The sequence below is a fragment of the Alexandromys fortis genome, unplaced genomic scaffold, assembly GCF_014885135.2.
Source record: "Alexandromys fortis isolate MF-2015 unplaced genomic scaffold, M_Fortis_MF-2015_v1.1 scaffold_20, whole genome shotgun sequence".
In the NCBI taxonomy this organism is placed as follows: Eukaryota; Metazoa; Chordata; class Mammalia; order Rodentia; family Cricetidae; genus Alexandromys; species Alexandromys fortis.
In genome coordinates, this window is record NW_026067903.1 from 1216510 (window position 1) to 1237216 (window position 20707).

Consider the following 20707-nt stretch of genomic DNA (forward strand, 5'->3'; position numbering starts at 1 on the left):
GTTTGACATTCTGGAAGTTCTGGCCTAAAGAATTAGACAAAAATAAAAAATAAACAAAAGACTTCCAAATTCAGAAATGAAGAGGTAAAATTACTTTTTCTTCAGAAACTATAACATTATGTATAGTGATCTACAAGAGTCTAAATAACATGTTTAGAATTTTTAAATAAACTTCAGTAGGTGGCAGGAAAAAATATCAATACCAAGAAAAAAAAATCAGTTGCTTATTATACAACTTTGAGATTGATGGGTTTATAGCCACCACCAGGCTTACCCTATCCATTGCTTTTATGTAACAACAATGACAACTATTTTATGGTATGAAGAAATCAGTCTTATGTATATATCATAAAAAGAAAAAAGATAATTAGATGTTAGTTTTGCTAAGGATGCAAAATACTTTTAAGCCCCAAACTACAAAATGATTTTAGTACATAATGAGATTAAAAATGAATGAAAAGTCACACACAGACACAAACACACACACATTTATATGTCAGAATTACCCAGTCATTTTCATATCTCAAAACACAACAGAGTATTTATTAAAATGGAAAAACACATTCTTTGGATCAGATTGTCCATAGTGGATAAAGGCACTTGTTGATAAGACTGATGATAAAAATTTAAACCCCGAATCAGGAGATAGAAGCAGAGAACTGACGGCTGCAAAATGTCCATTGTCTGTCATACTTGCAGAGGCCATGCATAGACACACACCCAAACTAAAGAAGATATTATAAAAAAATTGATAAACACACAATCAGGATTTAACAATATATACATACATGTGCTATTAAATCAGAAATGAGACAATTTGGGAGGAGGGAGCAGACAGTGGAGGTGGAGTAAAAGGAGGGAAGGAAGGAAGATAGTAGGTTAGAGAATAAGCCTGAGCAGTGAATAATGATATGAAAATCATTCATGAAAATGATGTAATTACACGATGGTTTTACATACCAATTTAAAAGTTAGTAAAAGACTAAATTAAAAAGAAATATAGAGAAAGCCCACTACCAAATTCCCCTGGACTATTGCCAGGCTACAGATAGTCCAAACAATCTCAAAAGTGAATGATTAACACACTCCTAATGTCAATCTGTGTCAAAGGCCACAGTAATCAATACGGTATGAAGCTGGCATAAGCAAATGCATAAAGCAAGGGAACTGAAAAAAAAAGTTTACACTACAGGCCATTGATGGATGGCGGGGTGGTGGTCCTCTTCTTCATTCGTGTGCCCACTGCAGAGCCGATTCAGGCTCCAAACCCACAGTCACACAAATAATCTGGGTCGCATTCAGTGGGTCTCAGATCATAAACAAAAATATAAAAAAAAACTGTCAAAAGGAAGTGGGAGTGTAAAACATTGTGGAGGGAGAAGATGACAGTGGGTGAGGTTATAGTAATCAGAGTGTAGTATAAACATGTATGAAATAGTCAAAGAACATAAGCGATAAGATATTAAAAATGTATCTATGTTTTCAGCTGTTATTTGGCAAGAGTGGTCAGATTACTTGAGCATGAAAAGATTCTTGTTCAACACATACTGATGGTGAAATTCAAAATGGGGTCAAGTATAACATCTAAGAGTAAAATTCACAGAAATCCAAATGGAAGTCTTTGACTGCAGGTTTGACCTGAACTTAGATAGAACACAGATAAACTGACCTTTATAAAAATGAAAGATGCTTGTTTATCCAAACAAAATATGGATTAAAAAGTAACCAAAAATTCATAAAATAGCTATTGAATCAGCAATCATTAAAGCAAAATGTATTCTTGGAACAACAACAAAAAATGTAAACAATCAGACTGACCTAGATGCTCTGCATGTGGGTGACAGTTGTGTAGTTGGAGCTGTTTGTGGGACCCCTAGCAGTGGGACCAGGATCTGCTCCTGGCATATGAATTTTTTTTTTTTTTGGAACCCATTCCCTATGGTGGGATGCCTTGCTCAGCGTTGGTGCAAGGGGGAAATTTTTAGTTCTGCCTCAACTTGATATGCTAGTCTTTGTTGATGCTCCTTCCAGGGGAAGACTTACCCTTTCTGAAGAGTGGGTGGGGCCATAGAAAGGGGATAGGAGAGGGAACAGGAGGTGAGGAGGGAGATGAAACTGTGGTTGGTATGCAAAATAAATTTAAAAAATTAAAATAAAAGCCCAATCAGAAGAGAAGGGATACATGCAAACCATTTATCTGAAAAGTGATTGCCATCTGGAATACAGATAGAACTATTAAAACTCAACAAATTTAAAGAAAAAGATTAAATGTGGATAAAGGACTTTACTAGACATGTTCTCTAGCAGGAGGTTACTAGAGTTGGCAAGTTCACAAAGACAGAAAATAGGGATTGCCATTGGGGTAGAGAGAGAAAAAAAATCATGAGTACAGAGTTTCTGTGGTAGATGAAGAGAAAATTCTAGAAATATTAATGCTGACCTACCAACACTCTGAATATACTTAGTGCTAATCTATTTATACGTTTTATAGTTAAAGTAGCTTAGTTCATGAAGCTATGTATTTAAGCATTAAAATCGAAAGAAACTAAAAATAATAGATAAATAGAAGTCAAGCAAATGCATTATTAGTACAAATTCTAATGATTCTGAAGACTTAAAATACAGCAGATGCTGAGCCAAATACAAGAAAGAAAATGAAGGTGATCAGTAATGCAAATGCACTGATCAGCATAAAATCATTTGTATTTTGTGCCTATGCCATTTTTTCCTGGCATGGATATAATCTGTGTAATGGATACATACTGGTATACGGGCCTATATAACAGTCCATCTAAAACACACATGCACAGACATATCTATAGTCTAAGACTGATACATAGACACAGAACCCTTCTAATCCAATGAGGAATGTATATTCCAAGGTCTCCAGTGCCTGCCTGAGGTAGTAATAGATATTGCATTCTGAATATGGTGTTTTTTCTTATATATATATCCTAGACTAAGTTTAATTTATAGACTAAACACAGTGAACGGTTAGTGTCAATAACCAATACAATTGAACTACTATTAAACTATACCGCAATAAAACTTGTGTGAACGTGACCTCTCTCTAGACATGGTGTTGCGCTGTACTCACGCTTGCTTTGATGATATGAGACAATGCTATACTGTTGTGTAACTCTTCCTGGGACTTCGTGAAAAGACTGTCTAAGGGTCATCATAGTTTAGTGGGGCTTTTTACAATACACATGCGATCAATATTTATTATATAAGCACAGCATAAACAATAGAGAAGAAATCAAGATTCTAGTGCAAGAAACTTACTTTAATTCAAACTAACAAACTGTCAGTATTAACCGGAAGTGAATTTTGGGAGTAAAAGGGATATTATAATCCTAAGATTGGCCATTAAGGAACGACAATTTAAAATGTAAAAGTAGCTAGAAAATTTAAAATTGCATTCAAATATTTCTTAAACATGAAACGGTGCTAAAAGAGAAACCGAAGAGTGCCCATTTGCATACTCAAGGGGTGACAAAATAGAGAAATGAGAAATGAGGAGGGAGAGAGAGAGAAAGAGGAAACAAACAGCAAAAAGGCTATGATCAAGCACATACATTGTCGTAAAGGTAAGCAAGATAACACTGATCAAAAGGCAAACTTTCACAAACCACATGGAGAAGCAGGAACATATGTTGTACAGAAGAGGCAGATTAGCATCATATGAATATGATGTGACATTCTCTAGGGAACTTTTCCCCCACAACACCACGGTTTCTGAATTATTTGCCACCCATTTCTTTTGCTATGGATAGCCTGTATATAGGATCTTTTATGAAATAGCAAATATCATTATCCTAATGAAAAAGACTGATTCGAATTTCTTGTCTTCTGTTAGTATGCTCACACAGTCCTCCAGTGAGACGTGTGGGAAGGGGACACCCACCTACACTCGCTTATTTTCAACCATGTAAAACTATTTTCTTTATGATTAGGAATGTATTAACGTGGTTGCTTGATTGTCAAATGTTCCCTATGGGCTCATGGATATGAACACTTATTCCCCAGTCTGCGAAGTTGTTTGGGAAATAATAGGGATTAGAGCCTTGCGAGTGCAAGTATGTCAAATATGTTTTCCTTAGCTTGCTTTTTATCATGGCATCACAGAAACTGAGACTTAACTAATACAATGACTTTTATAAAAGATAGATTTTTTACCAATTTTTTAAAAATAATATATCTTCTTATCAATATTTTACATGTCCTATATGTCTGTTACATTTTAGGAGATAATCTTTGTTTCCATTTTTTTCATTGTGGTTATATTTTTACCAAATTTCCTTACCTATATTCTATTCTTTTGAATATCATCTAGGTGTTTGAATACACAGTTTACTTTTGAAATGGAAATTCTTATTGTATTACTCTCATGTTTTACTATTTATAATTTATTAAGCTTCTTTGTATGTGCATGTACTCTTACAGAGATGCCTGAGCATCTTTCAAAACTTTCACTAAGAGTAGTTGAATTTTTCTGAAGACCTAAAATGTTGACTCAATTTGGTCTGTAATTGTTCTGTCCTCTTACTTAGGCTTTGGTTTTTCACTTTTCAAAAGGAAAGTTTATTAATTTAGATTTGTAGAGAAATTGCAAAATAGTAGAAAGCTCTCCAATGCTGTACATTAAAGTAACATCATACAATAGTATGGCACACTTTTCATAATTAATGGAGTAATGTTTATTCATGAAAACCCACACAATTCAAATTTTTTCAGTGCCTAGCTCAGGTCACTTTTCTGTTTTAGGACCCTCTTTATGGTACCATATCACAGTCAGCTGTCAAGAACACTGCACACATCTTGATAATGACAACTTCCTAGACTTTCCTTGTTTTCTATGATAGGAATTGTATTAATGTGTGAGTGTACACAGAATATAGAATTCATAACTTTTATACCCTATTTAGTGCAATATTGAAGAAAATTGAGCATATTCGCAGGACTGCAGCCATCAGCGCTGTTCCTTTCACAGACTAAAACATTTTAGCTATGGAGCAGGAGTCCCCCCCTCAGTCAAACTCCACAGTGACCACTTCGCTTTCTGGATTAATGAAGTTTCTGTGGCTGTGATAAAATACCATTACGAAAAGCAACTTAAAGGAGAATGGTTGGGAATTATGGGTCCAGAAGGTAAGGTGGTCATAGTGTCAGGAAATAGGTGATGGCAGAATCAGGAAGCTGAGAGAACACATCTCAGTCACACAGGAAAAAGAAGGAGCATAAGGAATGTGGAGCACAGTTATAAACCCTCAGACTCATCCCAGGGATGTTCCTCCTCCAGCAAGACTCCATGTCCTAAAGGCTCCAGAATCTCCACAAACGGTGTCCCCAGCTGGGGTCCTAGTTGACATGAGCCTATGGAGGCATGTCTTCGTCATCTTGGCCACAGCAATTTCTGTCTGTGACTTTGTCTCAAGATGCTTCGTCAAGGCTGTAGTAGAGTGCAGTAGCCCTTTTAACACAATTCTTCGATTGCTCTTTCATAATAGTGGTGTTGATTATCTTTTTATTAGTTTAAAGGTCATTTACATACCTTGTTAGAATAAAAGAGTATTTGAGCTTTTCAGTCACTTCCAAAAACATTAAAGAGATGTATTAACTTATACAATTGTCTAATGTAACAAAATAGTTACTGAATTAGCAAGGCTACGTCTAAAGATTTAATAATATTTTTAAACAGATGGAGAAAAATCAGACCCCTTAAAAGTGGATGTCAATGTATAAAGAATAAAATGCCATATTTGTAATACATTGATAAAGGGCCACAGTATCTGTTCATAGTTATTTAATAGACACACACATAACAAGGATCCAGATTAGAGCCTTTGGTAAGGCAAAAGGCTTGTGAGAGCAGTTAGCTACTAAAAGACGTGAAAGTGATTAAAGACAAGACGATTAGCACTTTCTTCCTAAGAGGCCGCTCTCCTAGGTCAGCGTCCTGCACTTCGGGACTGTTCAGGTTGTCCTTCATGGGCTGCATTGTGCCCTCCATCCCCAGAGCAGCGTGGGCTGCATTGTGTCCCCCTAGGTTCATCACTCTTGGAATACACTGCCTCTCCTGAGAAATGTTTGGAGACATGATGAGGCTCTTCTTAAAGCACTAGAAATGGCCCTACAAGGTCTAGGGTATGTAGCATCATGGACATGTTGTCTTTGTTTCTCTGATATCCAACCAGTGCTCTGTAGTAAGTTGGTGATTAGCAAATGTTAATCGAATAAATACATATAGTCTTAAAATTTATTGAACAGGTAAGCTAATAAGTTATTACACAAGATATAGAACTTTCAGTTAGCAACTTGTGGTTTAGGTTGTGTTTATTTTCATATTATCTTGCATAAATATGTTGAAAGTCATTATGGGACAGGTTTGTATATAAATGCTTGCATATTGAAATATAACTATGCTTATAATATATTCAAGTGTTTTCCCATTTACCTCCTATATATAAACATATAAAGACACAAAAGCAGACATAGGGAGTACCATTTTAAAATGAGGAAGCATCTTCTATAGGTACACAGCATCTTAAGGTAGAAATAGATCGCAAAATCTCCTCCATTTCCAGGAACCTATTGTAGAAAAAACCTCAAAGACTCTAAATGTACATAACATTTTTGCCCCGATTTTCTATTAAGTTGTTAGAGTGGTAAGTTTAAACACTGAACACAACTCATCTGATTTAAGCTAATTTAATTTAAGTATTCTTAAGAACAATTGATTGCAAGATGCAGAACGTTGGTTGCTATTTTGTTTGTTTGTTTGTTCATTTCATTTTGTCTTTCAAAAATCCCCAATGCAATTGTAAAAAAACTGAATAGAAGTGTTTTAATTAGTATAACGTCTTTATTATCGAGTCCCAGTGAATGTCACAAGTCATGTATGATATAACACCCAAATGTTCACACATACCTACACACACCTTACAATAATACCAGTATGCTCATCCTCACATTTTCCCATCATGCACGCCTCTCACAGTCCAGGCCCGCAGCAGGAGGCAGCAGTTGTGTCTTCCCCAGGCTGCAGTGTGGCTCACCAGAGGCCCGGGGACAGCACCTCCTGCTCCTGTCCTCTTGCCATCTTCCCACATATCCGGAATGTCTGTCTCCCTATTTTCACTTTAACCATCAAATCCAAAGACCCAATTTCACACACAGTGTATAAAAAACAACAAAAAAAATGATAATGAGAATTCATAACAAAACCAAGTTTACATCGCAACAATCCAAATGTATGTTTATCCGCTTACAGGAGACAGCCTATAATTATTTATTTTCCAAACAATGTTGTTGTTGCTTTTTCTTGAAGCAGATTTCAGTGTGAATTCTGCTTTGCTTAATCTTCAGGAACTTCACGTTTCCGGCAGTCTACTAAAGATATTCTAGGACCCTCCTCCCCCTCCCACATGCAAAGGATGTGGCGGACCGTGGCCAGTCCCGGCCCCAGTACTTGCCAGTCTTCCCTTTGTGCAAACAAATAGCCAATAGAATTTGATCTAGAAGTTAGGCACAGCGAGAGATTAACCACAATAACCAATGACAATTAGTTATAATGAGTAATAATTATAACGGCCAGTTAATTATTAGTTAGTTAATAGTAATTAACTGATAATGATTAGTTAATAATTGGAGAAGTGCTTTCCGTGCTAGCAGTTTCTCTTTAATCAAGTTCTTCAACTCATTAGGAGTGAGACAGCAGCTTTCCTTGGCAGACTCATCCTCTCTATTAATGTTTTAGATTTTTTTTTTCATCCAAATTTTCCCTGAATTTGCGAAGCGTTTCCTTTCCCATAGTGGAAATGGCGTGGTGTCACCGGTTGGGGAAATCCTGCCTTGGCAGTCTCCGTGTTGGTTCGTGTTGGTTCAGTGTTTGCTGCCATCATCAGTGGCTGTTTCCAGTGCGCCTTCCATCCTTGACTGCAGTGCTTTCCTGTCTCGCCTAGGCACTTCCTGTGCGCTGTGGCCCCCTGTTTTACAGGTTGAGGGATGACAAGGAATCAGGTGATGCTTCTTCTTCTCCGTCGTCATTTTATGGCTGAAAGTTTCATCCGTCCCTGAATCATAATAAATCTCAGTATATGATTTTTTTTTTCATATTTAGTGGAGAAATTCCACGGTTTCCCATGAAGGAAGGCTGTTGTGACCTCTCTGAGGTATAGCTGAATCACCAGTCTCTCTGCTGTTGCCCTTTGGTAAATGAGGGTCATGTGAACTGTGGCTTCTGTAGCAGTGACTCTGGAGCACCGATGGCTGCTAACGCCCAGTGACTTGCACAGCATAGGTCGCATAGGCAGATTGGACCAAGGATTATCTGTGTGCAGTGGGACTGGACAACATGGACAGTCACACTGTTCACATGGTGGGCAGTTGAAAATACAAATTATTCAGGAGTGGGGGCTTTTCATTTACTGTTCGGACCACAAATGACCTAACTGGAATGTAGAACGTCAAAGAGAAATGTAGCAACTTTTGTCAGGGAGAGCGATTGCATGAGGATATTAGATGGAACTGATACTGAGGTTTGTGTTTTCCACGGGTGATTGTGTCTTTCCCGCAATTGGTGTGAACACCGTGCTTTGAGTGAATGGCAGTTTGTGACCATCAAAAGTTGCTTACGGCTTTTTCCTGGTGTTGAGGAGAATGCGCAGATGATACAGGGCAATCTGAGTTAAGACACCTGTCTTCCAAGATTACGCATGCAGTGTAAGTGACAGACAGCAGGGCCTGCAGCCTTGTCTTCTTATCATAGAGCCTAGATAGTTTAAGGTAGATGAGATGGAGAGCTAATCCACCTGCTAGTCATTCTGAACTTTTGTCTTTGTTCAGGAAGTATTCTGCACAATGTCTGGAGCCTAGAGCTTTTTGTCATTAACTTGAGTCATAGGTACTTAGACAACCACCAGAGATTTATAATGGATAGATTAAAAAACAAAATAGAAAAGTTAGAAGGCTTAAGCTTATTATTTTACTGTATTTCTCCTTGCTTTGACACTGTCCAGTAACTGTTTAAGCACCTTGCTTTAATATTGGACATAGTGAAAGAGACATGGGTTACCAATGTTACTCAGAAAACAAATGAAAAAAATTTAAGAACCCTCAAGCATATGCCACAGTAGACAACAACAAAATTTTATGTTAACTGTAGGTCTGAAAACAGATTCTTTCTTCCTTCCCTTTCTTCTTCTCCCTCCTCACTTTTCTTTCAACTCAAGCTCACACAAACCCCACATAAATTATGTTAACTTCTCTTCTTAATCCCTTGTGGATTGCCAAAAGTTAACTACTTCCTGTCTGTGTACCTCAAGATGAGGCCCCGCATATAAATCTGCATGCCTTCTTCTTGTTGTTTTTATGTGTCAAAACATAAAAACACATGTTTATGTGGGCAGGAACTGTCATCAACCCAAGTTCATGATATCTGTACCTCATAAACTTGTTAAAATGTGTGTGGAAGATATTCGATGTCCCATCTTAAAAGGTGGACAGAAAAGCCAAACATAGCAGCAGTTCAATATTTGGGAATAAGAAGAAATGTGTAGATAATGCAAAAGGAGAAAATAAAGAAGTCAGATTGAATAAAGTTAACTTTCAGTGGAAATGAAGCATTTTTAAAACTTCAATATCTTTTTTAATATCTAAAAACCAGATCAGCTCAATTCTGGCCATGGCAGAAACACAAATCTTTTAGTAAAATAAATACTAACTAGCAAGCCAGAGATGAGTAAGGCATTTGTTTGCCTTGGACACAAAAATTTAGGGAGTAATAACTAATCCCTCAGTCGTCAAGATAAATGTTATTTTAACGCAGTACTAAAATACAAAACTAATGCAAAAATTCATGATTGCCAAAATATCCAAATTTTAAATAAAGAAAGAATTGGCAGCAGTGTCTCCCTGTGCCATTCTGGAACCTTGGATGGAAGAAAAGAAAAGGGGAATCTAAAACGGTGACTTTTCTATGGCTCTCCCTTGCATTATTTAGGTCTAGTCTGCAGGAGAGCAAGCAAATGTTGTTTCTGCTGATGGTGTAAATAGCACACTTCTTTTCCTTTCATTATTAATTTGGGGATGGAAAAATGGGTTGTGATTTTCAAGTCCAGTTAGCACCCTAGATATCGATCACACATCAGTTGGGCCTTGCTTCGGTTATTATTTCAATTAGAAAGTGTTTCCCTATCCAAAAACTTGCCTTTGGGGTCAGCTGAGTATGAAGATATTCTGTTAATAAAAGTGCATCACCCTGGACTTCCTCCAAGCTAGCGTTTGTCAAAGCAATCTGTGCATTTTTTGGGGGTTCCCCTTCAGTCAAGACTCCTTTGTTCACTCAGATTCTTCCTGGCTGGCTCTGGAGGAAAGCTTGAAGAGCAATGGAATCCCAGGGATGGTCCTGGACATGTAGTCGTTCTTTGGGCTCCTCTGAATTCAAATGAGGGGTCAGGGCCGACTGAAGCAGCCTGTTGAACATTCTCCAGAATATGATTCTCTTGATGGGGTGGATTCCTGACTTTCACCACTGTGTCTTTCTTTCTGAGAAGGGCTGAAAGACTCACTACCCAAGTTCTACTTGTCTCTATGTCTGGGTAAGCAGCAGTACCTCCTGGAGATGAGGAATAAAGAGGCAGAGGTTTGGGCTCAGCCCTGACTACACAAGGAAGAAACTTTGGAATGGCATGATGAGATCTCTTGGCATTTCCCAGGTGTCTGGGTAACTCGGAGGAGAGAGAAAGTGGTTACGTGATTTATGGAAGGCAATAGAAAGCAGTTCACGGTGCCCCCTTCTGCGTCTGTCTTACAAGTGAAGCGGGTGTTGCCTTTAAAGACACTTTGATCATATTTTCTCCTCAAGTTTGTTCGTGTGTGGGTTTCATGACTGTTTTTAAATGGTCTATGATTCTTCGGCACCCGGGTTTTCCCTGAGGAAAAAAAGGGATATGCCAGGGTGTTTATCATATTCCTATGAGGTATATCCATCACAACTTGTATAAGGGCCACCAGGCTCAGATGAAATGCAAAAGCTAATAATAGCAAGGTGTTTTTTAAGGAATGCTGGTGGAAGTTCTTGAATGTGTACCTGCTGGAACAAGGAAGGGGGATTAAAATAATTCATGATTTGTACTGGGAATGTGGAAGGTGTTAGATATTTATGTTGCAGCAAATTTAATAATGAACATTTATTAGAGTAAAATAAAAACCCTAAGGAAAGAATGAATTAGTTCATGATTTGCTTAGCAGTGTATTTTTCTTACAGATACATTAAATAACTTTTTAATAATCCTTCACATCTTATTCATTAAGTTTATCTAAAGGGACAGCATATTAAAAAAGAATGAAGAAGACAGGAGGAATGCAGGGAAATGGAGATCATTTTAGAAAAGGCATCAGAAGAGCTTTAGGTAATATTTGAATGGAGATGTATAGGAAGTAAAGAAGGAAGCCCCAGATGTCTGGCAGAAAATTCTTGGAATAGATACAGGGCTTGAGAAGATCCCGAGACCAGACCTGGCTCAATGCATGTCATGAAGATTAAGGTCAGGAAGGTACGGGTGCTGAGGTCTCATATTTTGAGAAGCAGTCGGCTTCTACATGGTGTTGTAGGGCATGCATTATACCTAAGAACATACTGTGAGAAAAAAAGGAATTTATGGGTAAGAATGACATTCTATGACTCATGCCACAAGAATGTCATCCTGGATCACTCACATTAGGTATCTGACTATGCAAACGTCACAGAAATTGAGTTCAATGGGGGCAGGGTGGTGAGGATGGGCAAGATTAACTAAGTACTATGACTTGAATAGGAGCAAGAATCTAAGTGCTGTTGTAAAGCAGCATAAACGTTAGTGTAGATGAAAAAATTCAGAATATTTTTATCACAGATAGATGATAAATGTTTGATGAGAGAGACATGTTAACCAGATTAAACACTATTAAATGTTAAGCATGTATCAAAATATCCCATTAATACATTGACATGAACAACTTTCATGGTTTTTATGCACCAATTAAATTTTAATTAAGATTTAAAATAATTTTAGAAAATATATCATCAAAAATAGAGTAGAAGGCAATAGATAATATTATGTTTGAGCTTAGACAGGAGCAGTAAAAGTGGATAAATGTGAATATATTTAGACAATAAGGTCAAGTATATTTACTAATAAATAGATATGAGGAAGAAGAGGAAGCAACCCTGAATAAATCCCAGCTTCCTACAAGAACCACTGCTTGAATAGAGAGACATCTGCTAAGATGAGGAAAACCTGGGGTGACAGGGAAAAGCTGAGACTTGAGAGTCAAGTGTGTTGTGTTAAAGTATCATACTGTTCATGCCCACTTATCACCACCTAATGGAAGACTTAAAACTCCAGGCTCAATGAAGAAAACCTGTCCTGATCTGGATATACCTGTGATGAACTATCCAAGGATCAGTGACAAATTGAAAGCTGAAAGCAAGATATCCAAAAGTGTAATCAGTTGTGGAGACTTCTGTAAGAAAGTGTCTTGAATTAGGCCCCAGCAATCTATATCTCTTCTTCAAGAGAGACCCATGTGCTTTCCCAGCATAGACAAACATCTGCTCATTGGGTATTCTGTTTGTGTCAGGACACATCTGTTCTTAGGACTCATTTCTCTTCTTTCCCTACCTCCAAGGCTAACTAACAACTCTATGGGTTCATTTCCTGCAGGGCCCAGCTCTAATCCAGTGCTCTGAATTCACAACTGGGCAGACTTAGATTGTTGTGTAAAGGAGATTCACAAAGGAAGTACATGTTTGAAATGTTTTCTTTAATTTTATCTATCTATTTGTATGTGTTGAGCTGTTGTGCCTATGTTTCTCTGTGCACCACATGCCTGCCTGGTGCCTATGCAGGCCAGAAGGGGGCAATGGATTCCCTGAGACTAGAGTTACAGACAATTGTAAGCTGGCATGTGGATGCTGGAATTTGAACCCTGGTCCTCTGGAAGAATATCAGTATTCATAACAACCAAGACATCTATACAGTACCAGGAAAAAATTTTTAATATGTTCATCTTCTTCTTATTGACTACTCAGAAGGAAATACTGGAGTAAGCCACTTGTCACAGTTTGAACAAACAGCATCAAGTAACAGGATCCAGCATGATCAATACTGAGTTGTCTAGTAGACATGTAGGGTATTCATCAAGCTTAGGGCTCCTCCTAAAGAAAACGAGTAAAATATGATCAAAGACAGTAGGGAAATCAGTATGTCATTTTATTATTGGCAACAATACCCATGTTACAAAAGTGACTAGCAGAAATACTTATATATATATGGTATATGAAGAACACCAGGGTGAAATTCACAATTACAGGTTTCTTTGGTTTTCATTTGCTGGAAATGAGGACTTGTGTTTCTGGTTAAAAACATCCCGCGAATCAGCAATTCTTACAATCCCTTGGAGAAAGGATGGATGGAAATGTGAAATCATTTTCATCCTTTAGGGTCCCCTGATCAGGTGACTTTTACACAAATGTTAGTTTGAGGGATTACAAAAAAAAAAAGTCCTGTATTCAAATGGATTCCACAATATTAAAAACAGAAAGCAACTCGGACCAGGGAGTTTACTCCTGCTATTTATTTGAAGTCTCGCGCTGCCCTCATAAATCAAAAACTCACTGACATGATACTTTCAGTGTGTGCAAATGGGGATGTGAATAGAGCTGACAGCTGATGCAACAGCTTTTCTCAGAGACCACCATCAGCCCCGATGCTTGCTCATGTTCGACACAGCGATGCTGTGGAATCACGCGGAAGGTCTAGTACATCAATTTCAAGGGAAACAACCATAGTCAAAGTCCTCTGTTCCGCTTAATCTATTTAATAGGAACTACTAAAATATCTGTTATTTTCTGGAAAATATGACTGGGGATGCAAAATTTTAAGGAGGTTATGAAGTCGTGGGATCGAAAAGACTGATGTGGTTTAATTTGCTAAGTGTGGTGATGATGTATAGGCATTGATCATATTGTCCTCAGTTCCTTGGACTGGAAGAGGCTCTGGAATGATTTATAATAAGAAAAATATGTGCTGGCAGTTTAACCAGTCAAACAAATGCGAGCACAAAGACAAACTTTTTACATGTGTGTGGGTGTGTGTATGTCTCTTTGTCTCTCTCTCTCTCTCTCTCTCTCTCTCTCTCTCTCTCTCTCTCTTTCTCTCTCTCTGTGTGTGTTAAGATAAGAACTTTTGAGAGTCAGATATCTTTATTATATGCATTCTGGGGATGAAACTCACATCTTCAGGCTTAGAGGCAAGTGCCTTTACCTGCTGAGCACCTCTAGCCCAACTGATTTGAACTTACCGTATTAACCCTTCAATTTGCCATATAGGACAGTGTGACACTCACACCCAGAAGGAGCTTTGAAATTCAAACTATTTAAAGAAAAAAAGGGAGAAGCAACAATTCTACTATACAACAGCACTGAGTCTTTGACATTACTTAAGGGTGTTTAGGATGCTTCTTTTTCTCCTGTTGTAACTGATCAATCAGAGAACAACAGTAGCCTGCAGTTTGGTATTCTGGAACAATGCAATATGAGTCTCTGTGGAAACAGCTGAACCAATGTACAGAAAATATTGGTAAATTTGACAAATTCAAAATGTCCCTTCTAAGGAAATTAATCACAGGCATGTAACAAAATAGAGAATTTATATTTATAATGGCCCAAATTTGATCAAGAATAAGAAGGTCACAGGCTTTGAATATGGCCCACTGACATTCTCCTTTGGCAAGTACCATGATAAATTTATAGATAAGCCTCATATCAATGGTAATTTCAGAAGCCAGCAGACTGTGTGTATGGGGATTAGGATGCAGCTGAGGTCACTTAAAAGAATGCAACCCAGAACATTGTCAGAACTTGGGCTTCAGTAGAATCCACTGCCAAAGCCAAAATTGTCCTGAAAGAAAAGCCCCATCTTCTAGGAATATTCCATTTAAAAAAAAATCGGTAACAATTATTCACAATCTCAGCATTCCAAGCCTTAACTTTAGCACAGAGATAGAAGACAGCAGGGTAAGAAGGAAATATGTTGGTGGGTTACACAAGGAGAATAAATTAGCAGCTCAAAAATCGCCCCAAAGAAAAGATAAGGTTCATTGATTAGAGAGAAATGTGAGTCCTTCTCTAGGCTTTTGTCAAAAGGAGGCAGCAGCAGCAGATGGTTGTACAGGGAAAGAAAAACCATTCCTTTTAGATGATTCAATCATGTTTTGTTTTCCAATGTTTCTGTGGTTGGTCCCACACCTGTACACACATGGTTAGTACTAACTGGACTTAATGGGTTATCAAAAGGAAGAAAAGTGAGGAGAAGAAAGAGGAGGAAGAGGAGGAGAAAGAACATGACAATATGAAGTTGGGAGGAGGGTATGTGAGACGGAGTAAATAAACTTTTATGGTGAGTAGAGTGGATATATTTCATTGTGTACACACACACACACACACACACACACATGTACTAGCAGAATACATAAAAAATAAAATTGGAAGGAAACACTCCTCAGCTCAGTCTTTGAAGCCATGATAACCTTCAAACCCAAACCAGGTGTAGGTATCAGAGAAGAGAATAAAGAAAACAATTAAAAGCTGAGCAGTGGCGGCGGCACACGCCTTTAATCCCACCACTCAGGCAGCAGAGGCAGGTGGAGCTCTGTGAGTTCAAGGCCAGCCTGGTCTTCAAGAGGTAGTTTCAGGACAGGCTCCAAAGCTACAGAGAAACCTTGTCTCAAAAAACAAAACTAAACTAAACTAAACTAAATTAAGATCAATATTGTTCATACATATCAGTTATAGCTGTCAAGAAAAATAGTAGAAGTTTGCATCTACCAACACTACAATAAATAATAGGTGTAAAAGAAAGGAGATAGGATTGCCCAGACTTAATCATTCTCATAGAATTTTATTTATATAAAAAATAACACTCTTTGAAATGGGTGAAGAGGCAAGCACAGATCAGGAGAGTAAATATGTAAAGCAGAGAGCTAGTAGGGGACTTAAATCTGGTAGAAAAAGAGTGACAAACAAGAGATACTTTGTCAGAGAAGACACGCAACAGGCAAATGTCTAAAAGGGTTCTCAGTCATCTGGGAAATAGAACCTACCACCCCAGGGAAGCCTTACATCTGCAGTATTACTGAAACATCAACAAATAAACAATGTCCATCAAAAGGTGAATTAGAAGAAAGGTAGAATGTGGGTGAGAAACGGGATACTTTGCATATTGCTTATGATGATTTAACAGGGAAAACCGTGTAATAATATTTTATTTTTATTTAATAAATAAAACTTGCCTGAAGGTGAGAAAGTATAACAGCCACACTGGTCAGACATATAGGCCAGGCAGTGGTGGCACACACCTTTAATACCAGTAGCCACACTAGTTAGCCATGGGCACCAGGTGGTAGTGGTTTACACCTTTAATCCCAGCATTGGAGAGTAATATAAGATGGGGGAAGACGGGTCTCAGCTAAGTCTTATTCTGAGGTTTCGTGGAGGCATTATCTCTGGTTTGGTCCATGGTAGAGGTAAAAGCCAGGGGCTGGCTGCTTTGCTTTTCTGATCTTCAGGTTGAACCCCAATATCTGTTTCTGTTTTTTTTATTATTTATTCTCCATAACTGTCTATGAAAACATTTCAGAAGTTAAAAAAAGTAAAGGAACTATCTTTTGAGCCATCTTTCAGTTATTCAATACCATTCTTGTACATTTATCCCTGAGAAATAAAATAGATGTCGATATAAAACCCAAAACATGAAGGTTAACACATTCCTAAGCAAGTAAATAATATATTTTTAAAAGCAAATGGATAAATGAACTACAAAATCTCACTGTGGATTGCTAGCCCATAAGGAAAATGACCAATGGTCTAATGACTAACAATGCACAATGAACCAAATGAGTCCCAAAGAATTCCATTGATTCAGAAGTCACATCCTAAATGATGTATACAACAGGAATTCAGTAATATAGCACCCTTAGAAAGCAAACCATAAATGTCCCACACAAATTAGTGGTGGCTACATCTGTGAGGTAAGGTTGGGTTAGGAACTAATTTAAAAGTTGTGTGCAAAACAATTCTACATCAGGGAGTGTGGCTCAGTGGTTAAGAGCCTATATTGCTCTTACAGAGGACTTAGTTCCATTCCTAGCCCTCAAAGCAGATGACTCACAACTGCCTGTAACTTCAGATCCAAGGGGGAATCTTCTATTTTCCATTGGCACTGGCACTCACGTGCTCATTCATTCACATGTATAATTTAAAGTCCGTCTAGAAATTAAAAAAAAACAAAAAGAAGACTCCCATCATGATGGAGCTCTTTAGAATGTTTATGAGTTAATAATGATATTTTCTTATTAATATTATAGACAATATTTGTAGGAAATAACTATTGACTTGGGATACGGTATATGCAGGTTTCAGTATTGTTTTATACATTCCACATAAGATTTTTAATTAAAAATTATTCACCACAACCCCGTAGGCTTTCTTGTAAGTACAAAGTTTAAAATATGAAAACCATTTGCTGAATGTCATCAAGTAAAGTCAGCTGACTGAGTCACAACCTCGAGAAAAAAATCAGTGTTCTAATCTGTGGAACCTGTGTGAGTAAGGTTATGTGGCAAGTGGTGTGGGGGAGGCTATGTTGTACATGGGATGGTGAAGTTTGTTAATTCAATGACTAAAATGAAGAGTTCCCTAAAATCTACATGATTATGGTCAATAGTCAGGCCAACTAGCCTTTGAATAAGGGGTAAATACAATCAGAGTGAGAATAGAGATAATCCTTATAATCATTTCAAAAAAATGGTGTTGCGGCAACCACATACCCGTTTGCCTAAAAAGCAAGTAAGCTGTAAAACCTAATTTCTTTGAGATGTGTTTTTAAGTTCCTTTAGTTTCTTTTGCTGGTTCTGTGTATGGAACCCAGGACCCTGCTCATTCTAGGCAAGTTCTGTACTACTGAGCTATACCCTAACACTGTACTGAATGTGCATAAAAGACTAGATACAATATGAATGACAAAAATTCACCTTTCAAAAACTCTCTTGCTCTTATGGGATCTCTTGGCATCTTTTTGCTGAATTCATTTTTTTCACACATATAAGCAGATGTTAAACTCTTTCAAATGAAAAAAAATGGGGATATTTCAAGATAATAAAAAGGCAATGACTCTACCACCAAATAACTCTTTTAAAATATAACTAGTGAAACTTCAATTAAATATTTACAACAAAAGTAGCTTTCATAAGTTGGCCAAATTATATCTAGTTTGGGCCAGGTCTTTGAATTTTAAACAGCTGCATAAAAGTCAATTCATTTCTGCTATTCATGTTGTTTTTTAATCCCTTGAATGTAACATTTGTGTTACATATGCATTAAAAAGCCAAGAATATAATTCAAAACCTTAAACAAGATATTAAGTAAATAAAATTACCCAGAATTTAGATGTCTAACTTATAAATATATAGAAATTACTCCAAATGGATTGTCATCCTAAATATAAGATATAACACTGAAAATCCTAAAATGCTATAAGTGTAAAGCAGTCGTAGCTTTGGGTTACAGAGCTTCAGAAAGAATGACACCAAAATCAGGGACTTGGATGAAAGACATGTTAATCATATAAATTCATTGCCATTTGTAACTGTGTGTTTTTTCTCAAGAGGGAAAGATAGGGGGTAACATGGGAAAAAGGAATTTTGAACTCTCAAGAGTGAATGAAGTATACAAGATCTTACACAACCTGGGGATAAAGGAAGATGATGCAGTTTAATTGGAACAAAATATTTAACCTGAAAGTTCTCCAAAAAATGTATAAAAGGACAATAAACACACAAAGTCAATGCAATACCACTGACCCTTTTATGAATGCAAATCAAAACCATATAGAGATTACACTTACTAGATGGATAGACACTAAACATTGGACACCAGCAAGGTCAGGGGAAGATGCGGAAACAGTAAGCATTACTTGTTGAGAGTGCCCAGTATGCCTGAAATATCTCGACATTTATGCAATACACGAAACACAAGATTAGCCTATGGCCAGGCAAGTTCACTCATAGAAGTAAAAGCATATCTTTATACAAAAATAAATTGTATAAAGGTACTTTAAAAAGTGTTGTACATGATAATGATACCAAACATCATCTTTCTCTTTCTAGATTTCTTCCAACCTTCCTTGTGTGTGTATGTGTGTGTTTGTGTGCATGTTTGTGTTTAATTAAATGAAATTTTCTTTGTGTTTTTTTTTACATAAAAAAACACCCGTGATTCAATTTTGGACCCATCTAAATGATCCAAAATAATCCAAAACTTCTAGGGTGCCATCTTCCATTTTATCGTCAAAGCTTTCTATATTTCCCTTATATCCAACATTCAGAGATTAGAAGAACTAGGACTCTTCACCTTTTTCAGAAGCAGTCTAAATTTTACACTGGAAGTTTAAAGAAGCACCAAAAACATTACCAAGAATTTGAAGGAAGGGAGGCTTTTGTTTCCATTGGAGACAGAGCTGTTGTCGCTGTGGCTAAATCAGCTAGGCCTTCTGTACATAGAAGGAAGTCTCTGAACCTAGAGGACTTTTATCTGATTCCAAATGTTGCTGCAATGTTATCGGTGCTATGACAACATGTTTTTAGCATATATCAATGGATTAGGTAAGTAGATGTCTAGACTGACAAGAAGCAAATTGGCAGCATGTACCTATCAATTGAAAATGATATATTGAGCAAGCAGAATTGAGCTCATTTGTTCTTCTAAACATACATTAAGAAAAGAAAAATCAAAGTCAACAAGGTAGGGAAAGTATTTATGTATTTTATATATCTATATAACTATATAGATAGTTATATATAATATATATAATAAAATTTGTATTTAATATTTCTTAGAAATTCCTATAATTAAATAATGAAAAACAAATCAGTCAAAATTGACTAAAATCATGGACATTTTATCACATATACACAAGTAGTAAAAAACAATGCACTATAGAAATTGTTCAATAGCTTTATTTGTTAGGTAGGGAAGCAGGGAAATCAAACCTTAGTGAAGTGTCAGTATCCCACCACAAGACCAAAGCCAACATGGAGGTGGAGTACCAGATACAATGACTGGTTGCTCATAAGAATATAGTATTCAAAATAAGAGATACAAAGGGCTAGTACACTTTAAAGTATGCCAAATATTCTTTGCCTACCAGGAAACTGAAGATTAAAACCACTATAAGCTTCCATTTCACCCCAGTGAAATTGCTATTATTGAGAATAATAAATAACAGTCAACAACATTGGCTTGGTGTTGGGAAAGGGACACCTTTAGATGATGTTGTTTTGGTATACACACCAAGGACTATTATTTGATAATAAAAATAAAATTGCAGTCATGAAATATTCAGGTAAATGGATGGAACTGGAAAAATTATATTGAACAAAGATACCCAAGTTCAGAAAGACAAACAAATGAGGTTTCTCACATGTGGATCCTAGCATTGACATTTTGGTTTTATGTTTAAGTGGAGTGCATATGGAAGGGTGCTAATTAGAAATAGGGCATGGTGTGCATGCATCGAGGATGGGAAGATAGTAAATACAGGCAAAATGAAAATTGGGAGGAGAACATCAGGACAGAAAGATTCAAACATGGGTGCAAGTGATGGAG

At 37.1% G+C, this 20707-nt stretch overlaps 1 long non-coding RNA gene across 3 annotated transcripts in view; it reads right to left on the reverse strand.

The window, feature by feature from the left end:
- The window catches only part of LOC126497011 (uncharacterized), a 207765-nt gene that overhangs the window by 11212 nt on the left and 175846 nt on the right, over positions 1-20707 (reverse strand). For 2 of the 3 annotated variants that reach the window (XR_007590503.1, XR_007590505.1), the window contains exon 7: positions 12116-13201. The exons of the other annotated variant lie outside the window; for it this stretch is intronic. This is a non-coding gene — a long non-coding RNA (uncharacterized lncRNA). Of the gene's footprint in view, positions 1-12115; positions 13202-20707 lie in introns of those variants that run through there. 3 annotated transcript variants of the gene reach the window in all.